The following is a 10,552-nucleotide window of genomic DNA, read 5'->3' on the forward strand; positions in this document are numbered from 1 at the left end:
TAAGCCAGTGATATGTGCAAGGTAATAAAGGCAGCGGGCAATCTGTCCCTAAATGTTAATTTACATATTGGAGCTGATTGGCTGGTGCCTTTATCACCTTGCACATATCACTGGTTTATCACTTCCTTATGCCTTCTCCAGGTTAATACATCTGCCCCTGTATTTGGACAAAGTAGACGCAGGCCTACACATATCAAATTACATACCCAGCAGCCACCCATCTAGCATTTGTCCATCCTCAAACTTATCAAAGAGGGATTACTGACTGAGGATGAAGGAGTCATGGCAGCCCCCAGGGTAACCAGCAACAACACTCATTATTTTGAGATTTGCATCACAAACCACCTGCACATTTGTGGAGTGCTCTAGATGTCGATTAGTATAGATGTGCTGCCTGCCCCTATGTGGTCTCAGCTGAATGTGTGTGCAATCTATGGCTACCAGCACATTGGGCATGCCAGCCAGCTCATAGAAAACTACCCTGACGGCATGCCACTGAGACTCCTGGGTAGGAAAGCAGATTGAGGCATCGATGTGGGGCTGCAAAACAGCCAACACCTGTGTGTATATTTGAAAGAAAATTAAACATGAGATTTTAGGACAGAACTGGCCACCGAGAAATTAAAACAAACAAAAAACAGAGGAGGTAGTTAGGTATACATCACCTGTGTTAAGATTCTCGAAAATGAGGGCTGTGAGATTCCTATGACATCCCCAGACACAGCCTGAAAGCTGCCAGTAGCCATAAAGTGCAACACAGCCAGGAGTTTGTGTAGGCCTGAGACAGAGCAAGAGCATGCAGTCTCAGGGTCTAGGCCCAGTTTGACAAGGTCATACAGACGGAAAATGTTGTTACGATTTAGACGGAACATCTGTATGACTGTATCGTCGGACAATGCGTTCAAGTTTAAATGACCCTTAAAAAAACGAGGCCTGCGCAGCCTCCGCGGAACCTGTACAACCTGCTGACCATGTTCAGTTTCCTGGCCCTGGTTACTTACAGGCTGATGTCTGAGTCTGATGAATCCCACAGCACACAAAATATCACTGGCCCACAGTCCTGCTGCCATTTCTGAGTGTAGGTGGATTGAAATGGGCCTAAGATCCTTTTATAGGCATCCTCATTCAGGTGTGAGTGATTTGCTAGTTGCAACACATGTAAACACGCCTGAAAAAAGCAGGTCTATTTTTTTGCCGCTTTTTTTAACGAATCGCAATAAAATACGACCGCAATTAAGCACTCAGAGACTAACACCCAAATACAAATGAATAGCGAATACCCGTGTTGTATGAAATAACAGCCATGTTTGACCGATGGTCTATTCATTCGTATTTCTAAACTTTGTCATTCAAACCATTACGAATAGTCCAAACACTGCCGAGATTTGTGCTTAGTGAATTCCCGTGTTTGGACTTAGAAAAAAAAAAACACAAATCGGACAAACTCGATTTTTTTAGTAAATATTGGCCCAGGTGTGCTCCAAGAGGCGGAAGTGATGCACTGTGACCATCATAGTAAGGGTGGATGTGACGCACAGAACAGGGCAGAAACAGCAGAGCGGCAGGGAATGACCAAGGGGATCACGCTGATCGGACATCCCGATGAAGCCTGTGAGCAGGCGAAACCGATCGATTCCAGCACAAGTAGTCAAGTCTGCTGGCAGACTCCTGGATTTCCTGTACCCTGACAAAGAAATTCTTTTAAAGCTGGGGACACATGCCAGAACCGTGAGTAATCAACAATTCAATAAAGTACTGGCCAGTTTGCAATATACCTTGCAAAAAAACTTTGAACATTGGACTTTGTAGTGAAAGTACCTTAGCCGCTGACCGAAGGCTGAAATAAGGACTAAAGACACCTGTGTCACACTGTTATACTTGGACTCTACTTCATATGAGGATTGCAATTACACTGTGTATGGGGACGATTAATTTGCTTTAAAATGTATCTATCCCCATATATAATTTACACAACAGTGTTTGGTGTTTGTATAGTCTTGTTGTGTATGTGTAGTATACCGGTATTAGGCCAATTATTTTATATTAAACAATTAAACAATTTTCTCTGTATTGTATAATTTAATACCTATTTACTGATATCAATTGAGCGGTTTATGGATATTTCCATAAAATACTGGAAAAACCTATAGATTTATAATAGAGGACTATTCAAGCAACATGCTCCACATAGCACTGCAAGAAGTTTATACTTAGTTTCAAGTGGGGTTCCCTGTTGAGTAAATGTTTTGTTACATTGTAACATTAATGGAGTGTTATTCAATTGTTTACAGCATTTTGTGGTTATTTTGGTGACACACTGTTGGGGTGGATATGCATCACGCTGATATGCGATGACATCATCAGCAGGTGATGGAGCTTCTCTCAAGCTGCACTAGCTGACACATGGCAGGAAGGACAGGCAGGAAGTGACCAAGTCCAGCGCATGGGTGAAACGCGTCTTCTGTCCACTCCGCTGTCTGGGACCATGTCTCTCCTGCCTGTTTGAGCCTCGCGCTCTCCAGCACCGCTACACTCCTTCATTGTCTCACCATCTGGCCTTTGATTACTCTCTCTGATCACGGGTAATAGTCATTCTCTCCCAACCCGTTACCAGTGGGCGAGTATTAACCACATTTTATCACTAGCACGGCACAATTGGATATATTATCCTCGGCCTTCTTGTGACTTTTCAGTATCATAGGAAATACCAGCGCTATTTAATTAGTTAGCATTTCGGTTTGGATTATCTATACTCACCCGTAGGAAGCTTTATCCCTTCCACAGTACAGCCGTAGCCAGATGCTAATTGTTAGTTGAAAGCGATCGATTGTGGATATTGATATATAAATTGTATCATCCTATATTATATATAACATTCTTATGTGCAGTTAAATGTGATAATATAGTCACTAGCATCACTGTTGCCTTGCCTTTTCTCTCTTTCTCAGTATACTGTTACATGTGCATGATACATTGTGTCAGTCAGCACACGAGCTGTTACCAGCAGAGAATTCTGAATTGGGCTAAACATATTGGTTCTTTCTATCTTTCTTCCTAATCGTGGAACTTACAGTACCAATAGCTTCTAGTCAAACCACTTATGTTTATATCGTTAAGACATAATACATGTACTTTCTTTGTTGCAAGGACCTGCCCACTTCGCATCCATTTTTTCACTATCTTTTCTGGACTCTCACTAGTGATTCAGAGGTATTCAACCTCTGCCTAACACTGGCAGCAGATCCACTCAATTTTATCTTCACTTTTACTGCCAATACTTATATTCTCTTCTGATATTTCATGAACTCCCAGATCAACAGAGATCATTTCACTCCAATTCTACTACCATACCACATTGGAAACACCTGAATCCATCTGATCTTGGAAGCGAGTCAGTACTCAGGTGGGAGACTCCCGAGGAAGACTTAGTATAGTATAGTACAGAGATGATTGTTATGCTCAGCGCCTAACACTGACAGCAGATTCACCTCTCCTTCATCTGGTCCCATTCTGTTCTTTACCCTCTATCTGTGGTGGTTAACGATATTTCGTTTTAACAAGTATACATTCACAATTGATGCTCTAGGCACACAGGCAATTTTAGACATCCAATTCTGTACAGTTATGTACAAGCATATGATGAAACGGGTGGTCTTCAGAATGCCAACTGTCGGGATCCCGGCGCACAGTATACCAGCGCCGGAATCCCGACAGCCAACATACCAACACTTTTTCTCCCTCGTGGGACTCCACGACCCCCCTGGAGGGAGAATAAAATAGCGTGGCGCGCCACCATCCCCGCAGCATGGCGAGCGCAGCGAGCCCGCAAGGGGCTCATTTGTGCTCGCCATGCTGTCGGTATGCCGGCAGTCGGACTCCCGGCGCCGGTATGCTGGTCGCCGGGAGCCCGGCCGCTGGCATACCATACTACACCCGATGAAACCAACCCATGAATCTACTGTATTCTCCTATTAAGGATAACTATTGTAACCACTCAGATCTATCCCAGACAGTATACATTTGTTATTTAATGTTTATGACTGTTTGTCATTTGTTATTCAATGTTCATGATTGTTATTGTTACTAATACACCAAACTACTTACTTTTACTATGAAGATAATAAAATGTAATTAATTTTAATAATTTCTCTGATCTTTTTTCTTAATACTATAATCTCTTTGATATGCTAAAGAGTGCACCCACAAAAGAGTCTTCTTTTCTCCTTTTTTGTCCACATAGTTCAACACTGACTCAGGGTGCACCGCCAAAGCAAAGATGCAATAGAACAAATGTGTTTTTTGTACTCCTATCACTCTATTTTGGCACTTCCAACTTGATTGATTACTACATACTGTATAATAACCTGTGCAGCATACCTCCAGTGTAAACGGGTTTCTTCTCATGCCTGCCTGGCTGGCCTGTGTGTCCACCCCTAAAAGGAACTCCCTTTGGGTTGGGGTCTGGGGTCTTGTTGCTGATTGTCAGTGTCACTTGATGATGTACTGGAATAGTTGACATGGCAAGTGCCCATCCAACGACCATGATATATACAGGTTTGACTTTTTTCAGAGGATGTATTCAGGAATATACATGATGCTGGGCATAGTCTTGAAATATCTTAATGAGTTTTTCTCTTTTATATTTAATTATTTGCAATATTCATCCACCTGTGTCTTTCATTTAGTTAACAAGTTGTTAGTTTGATCCATGGTTAGGGGTGGCTAGATGTTCTGCCTCAAACGATGCAATTTTTTCTTTTGTATTATTTAATTCTCTAGTTGATTCTTCTATTACTAACAGCATCAAATCTGTAGAAAATTTATTTAAGATAGCTATGTTGTAGCTGCCGATTGTTGGAGTATTATGTATTCTAAATCCTCGCGGAATTTATTTATTCTGATAGTATTCGGATAATGTCATCCCATGATATAAAAAATAAGTTTCACGTTTCTTTAACCTGTACAAATCCTGAAAAAGATCTTCATTGGTTGCATTGGTTCCTGCTGTAAACACTGGTTCTGTATATTGCTAGCTTCTGCATCTGAAAAACTGACCGTGTCTGTAGTATAACATTGTAACATATGTGGAGTATTTACTCCTGCTTTATTCTCAAGTGTAGTCATATTGTATACACGCTGCTATTGTAGACCAAATGTAAAGTTCTGGTGTCTTAAGTGTTATTCAAGGTGCCTTACAAAGTACCAAAACATGGGCAAACAACATTCAATAATAATGCAGTGCTGCTGTTGTGCAAAATAAGACAAATAGAGAGCTCTGAAACCTTTTAGAAAAACTGCACTGGGTGCCTTGATTGTATCCAGTGACTGACATACTGATGCTCTGGTAACTTAATGTAGAAATCCAAGTAATACAGCACTCACATATATCCGGCAGCTATATATATATATATATATATATATATATATATATATTTGCAAAAAAGGGGAGGATAGGGGTAGCTGCGACTTGCAGTGTCTAATATATTAATATAAAAATGAAGAATATTGCAGGATACGGTTTAAAAAAATATCAAAATGTTTATTTGTACAATTTAAAACATGATATGGGATAAAAAATATAGAAGGTAAAAGCTTAAAAAATACAAAATACAAAAATGACTGAATAAAAATGTATAATTTTAGCTAGAACCCAGGATCAAAAATTTTTATAAAAAATAAAAGTATAAAACTGATAATAAATATTTTAAAGATAAGAGAGTGGTGCTTATCTGTAGAAATGGAGAGTCAGTAGAGGTACATCCAACGCGTTTCGTCCTTCAGACTTCATCAAGGGGTGAGGGACTAGTATGCAAACACTCTTATTTATAGCAGCTATGATTAAGTGGCTGTGACATCACTTCCTGTTGGTATTCATATTCAGTTTTTTCCCACAAAATTTAATATCAATGTGGGTAGAAGATTGGGCTGCTAATAATGAGCCCAAATATAGTTTTATATAACTAAAACGAGACCAGTATTTGAAGAAAAATGTCTAAAAACATAAACATCAATTCAGGACGCTTTTCGCGTCATTTCCGCCCCACTTCCTGTGTCCATAAACTCTTCCTGAAGATGTCCTTGTAATGTCACTGCCTCGCCCATCTTCCGGTTGGGCGTATGAGTCCTTCTGCCCTTCTTCCGGTTGGGCGGGTACTTTATATCTTCTATAGAGATCGTAGGTTGGGGCAGGATATATAGAGATGCGGCGGCCATCTTTGAATTGGTTTTAGATATGCTTTCAATACATGTGGTGGCCATCTTTAAGGAGCCCATAGATCGCGGACATATCCTTCTATTAAGGAGCAGGAGCAGCTCAAATAAATAAAACAAATGTCAAAGTTAGTTTACTGTTATTGTAATAAACGTGTGTGAGAGTTAGCTTTCCTTTAGAAAGACTGATATCAATACATGTAGATTGGGTATGTAAAATATATAGTTCTCCCAAACTTTTTATACACATAAACGGATTATGTTATTTACACACAGAGTTTACATATTATTAATAAAGGTATCCTCATATTAAATAGAATTAAGCTAGGTGTGCAAATAGAAAATTATGCAACCCTTGTACAGAACAAGGGGAATTTAGATAGCATAATAGGTAAGATTAGGTGAATTATGGAATGAGAGTATACTTATAATATCCAATTAAGAGTGGCAACCCTTAATAGGTAGGGCATAAGTGCTAGAATGAAGTGGGAGGTATAGAGAGATAGCAGTGGGGGGTACGTGACATAATGCTCTGGAGAACTAACACATCGATCGTTTTTGTGGATATGGTGAAATAGTAATTATGTATGTATGTGCAACTAGACAATGCACACAATTGACATAATTAAGATAATAAATAATATCTGTGCCAGAGGAGAGTTAGCTGTGTGTCAATATGCCCTCTAGTATTACCGTTACGAGTCTACTGGTCTACCCTTATACAGTACCCAATCTTCTCAAGTGGTTCCACACTTGGTACTGATTGGGCCCAACACTGCTTAGCTTCCAAGATCGGGCGAGATTGGGCGTGTGCCAGTGTGGTGTGACTGTATTCATTGGCGGGATGATTTATTCACACAGTAACAGGTTTTTATTAGGAATAATTGACATTCTATAATTATTAAGGTGCAAAGTGCCGAAGAATAATAAATATACAAATCCATATACGCTTGATTGTTGATACTTCTGTCAGAGAAAAGGTGCAATTTCATATCCCTCATTGAAGCCCAGGGGGTGTATGGTTTTTAATTGAAAAATCCAAAACATTTCTCTTTGGGAGAGCTTCTTGGCCAGGTCTCCTCCCCTGTCACCGCTGGTCACGTGTTCAATGGCTTTGAAGGACAAATCTCTTCTGGATTGGAGTTATGTTCCAGTTTAAAATGTCTATAGAGCAGATGAGTCTCCAGTTTATTTTTGATACTTCTAACGTGTTCTTGTATCCTAATTTTGAGAGTTCTTTTTGTCTTGCCCACGTATTTCTTGTGGCATGTACATTCAATTAGGTAAATAACTGATGTGATGTTGCAGTTCATAAATTTCTTAATTTTGAACTCCTGGGTGCCGTCCGTAGTACTGAAGGCTTTTCTGTTGGGGTTAAGGTACTTGCATATGTTGCAATGTCCACATTTATACGAGCCAGTGCATTTGGGTAGAGTATGCTTGTTACCTTCAGATGGCAGTTCTCGTAGCATGCTAGGTGCAAGGATTTCTTTGAGGTTTCTTGGTTTCCGAAACACAAGTTCTGGTTGGGTCGGGAGGATTCCCTTAAGGATTGGGTCTATGAGAAGTATGGGCCAGTGGTTTCTTAATGATGTCCTGATGGTCTGTTCATGGTTCCTGTAGGTCGTTATAAATGAAACCACCTCTTTTTTCTCTGTCTTATCCTTGTATATCAGCAAGTTGTCTCTCTCCAGATTTCTTATCTTAGTGACCGCTTTGTCCAGGATTGCTTTGGGGTAACTCTTCTCCTCAAACCTTTTTCTGTATATTCCAAGTTGTTCCTCACAGTCTTTAGTTTGATTGCAGTTTCTCTTGATTCGGTGAAATTGAGAGTATGGTATATTATCTTTCCATTTTTTTGAGTGATTGTTCTTATAGTATAAATAACTATTCTTATCCACAGATTTGATGTAATTTTTGGTGGAAACCGTACCTTGTTCTCCAGTCAAAATCAAGTCCAAGAATTCAATAGAGGTTTTATTCAGATTACAAGTAAATGAAAGATTAAAATCGTTGATTTGTAAAAGTTTAAAAAAGTCCATAAATAATTCTATACTCCCGTCCCATATGATCAGGATATCATCAATGTACCTCCTGTACATGATGATTGATACCTTAAAGTGCTGTGTGGCGTAAACGTGTTTCTCCTCCCACTGTCCCATGAACAAATTCCCGAAGCTCGGAGCGAAAATAGTACCCATGGCGGTACCGCATTATTTGATTTTAGTCAGTTCAAAGCAGTAACTTCCGTCCTTTCTTAAAGACACTACCATGGTACTGAACTAAATGAAAAACGTGGAATGGAAGGAATCATACCTATGGGTGACCATCGACGTACAATCATTGTACACTTGTATAGAACACAAAAAAGGAATTGATGCAAGAGAGTACCTAAACAAAGATGACTCCCTCACAGATCACCATAAGAAATTCATCTGCGACCTAATGGAGTTTATCTTAACCCATAATTATTTTAAATTTTTAGATAAATTTTACTTGATTTTGACTGGAGAACAAGGTACGGTTTCCACCAAAAATTACATCAAATCTGTGGATAAGAATAGTTATTTATACTATAAGAGCAATCACTCAAAAAATGGAAAGATAATATACCATACTCTCAATTTCACCGAATCAAGAGAAACTGCAATCAAACTAAAGACTGTGAGGAACAACTGGGAATATACAGAAAAAGGTTCGAGGAGAAGAGTTACCCCAAAGCAATCCTGGACAAAGCGGTCACTAAGATAAGAAATCTGGAGAGAGACAACTTGCTGATATACAAGGATAAGACAGAGAAAAAAGAGGTGGTTTCATTTATAACGACCTACAGCAACCATAAACAGACCATCAGGACATCATTAAGAAACCACTGGCCCATACTTCTCATGGACCCAATCCTTAAGGGAATCCTCCCGACCCAACCAGAACTTGTGTTTCGGAAACCAAGAAACCTCAAAGAAATCCTTGCACCCAGCATGCTACGAAAACTGCCATCTGAAGGTAACAAGCATACTCTACCCAAATGCACTGGCTCGTATAAATGTGGACATTGCAACATTTGCAAGTACCTTAACCCCAACAGAAAAACCTTCAGTACTACGAACGGCACCCAGGAGTTCAAAATTAAGAAATTTATGAACTGCAACATCACATCAGTTATTTACCTAATTGAATGTACATGCCACAAGAAATACGTGGGCAAGACAAAAAGAACTCTCAAAATTAGGATACAAGAACACGTTAGAAGTATCAAAAATAAACTGGAGACTCATCTGCTCTATAGACATTTTAAACTGGAACATAACTCCAATCCAGAAGAGATGTCCTTCAAAGCCATTGAACACGTGACCAGCTGTGACAGGGGAGGAGACCTGGCCAAGAAGCTCTCCCAAAGAGAAATGTTTTGGATTTTTCAATTAAAAACCATACACCCCCTGGGCTTCAATGAGGGATATGAAATTGCACCTTTTCTCTGACAGAAGTATCAACAATCAAGCGTATATGGATTTGTATATTTATTATTCTTTGGCACTTTGCACCTTAATAATTATAGAATGTCAATTATTCCTAACAAAAACCTGTTACTGTGTGAATAAATCATCCCGCCAATGAATACAGTCACACCGCACTGGCACACGCCCAATCTCGCCCGATCTTGGAAGCTAAGCAGTGTTGGGCCCAATCAGTACCAAGTGGGGAACCACTTGAGAAGATTGGGTACTGTATAAGGGTAGACCAGTAGACTCGTAACGGTAATACTAGAGGGAATATTGACACACAGCTAACTCTCCTCTGGCACAGATATTTATTATCTTAATTATGTCAATTGTGTGCATTGTCTAGTTGCACATATATACATAATTACTATTTCACCATATCCACAAAAACGATCGATGTGTTAGTTCTCCAGAGCATTATGTCACGTACCCCCCACTGCTATCTCTCTATACCTCCCACTTCATTCTAGCACTTATGCCCTACCTATTAAGGGTCACCACTCTTAATTGGATATTATAAGTATACTCTCATTCCATAATTCACCTAATCTTACCTAATATGCTATCTAAATTCCCCTTGTTCTGTACAAGGGTTGCATAATTTTCTATTTGCACACCTAGCTTAATTCTATTTAATATGAGGATACCTTTATTAATAATATGTAAACTCTGTGTGTAAATAACATAATCCGTTTGTGTATAAAAAGTTTGGGAGCACTATATATTTTACATACCCAATCTACACGTATTGATATCAGTCTTTCTAAAGTAAGCTAATTCTCACACACGTTTATTACAATAACAGTAAACTAACTTTGACATTTGTTTTATTTATTTGAGCT

The 10,552-nt window shown here is 39.3% G+C and overlaps 1 pseudogene; it reads left to right on the plus strand.

Moving 5' to 3' along the window:
- Positions 1–9,823: 9,823 nt before the first annotated feature.
- LOC134898118 (5S ribosomal RNA) lies at positions 9,824–9,942 on the plus strand (annotated as a pseudogene).
- The last annotated feature ends 610 nt before the right edge of the window (positions 9,943–10,552 follow it).

Source organism: Pseudophryne corroboree, chromosome 3, assembly GCF_028390025.1.
Source record: "Pseudophryne corroboree isolate aPseCor3 chromosome 3, aPseCor3.hap2, whole genome shotgun sequence".
NCBI classification, from domain to species: domain Eukaryota; kingdom Metazoa; phylum Chordata; class Amphibia; order Anura; family Myobatrachidae; genus Pseudophryne; species Pseudophryne corroboree.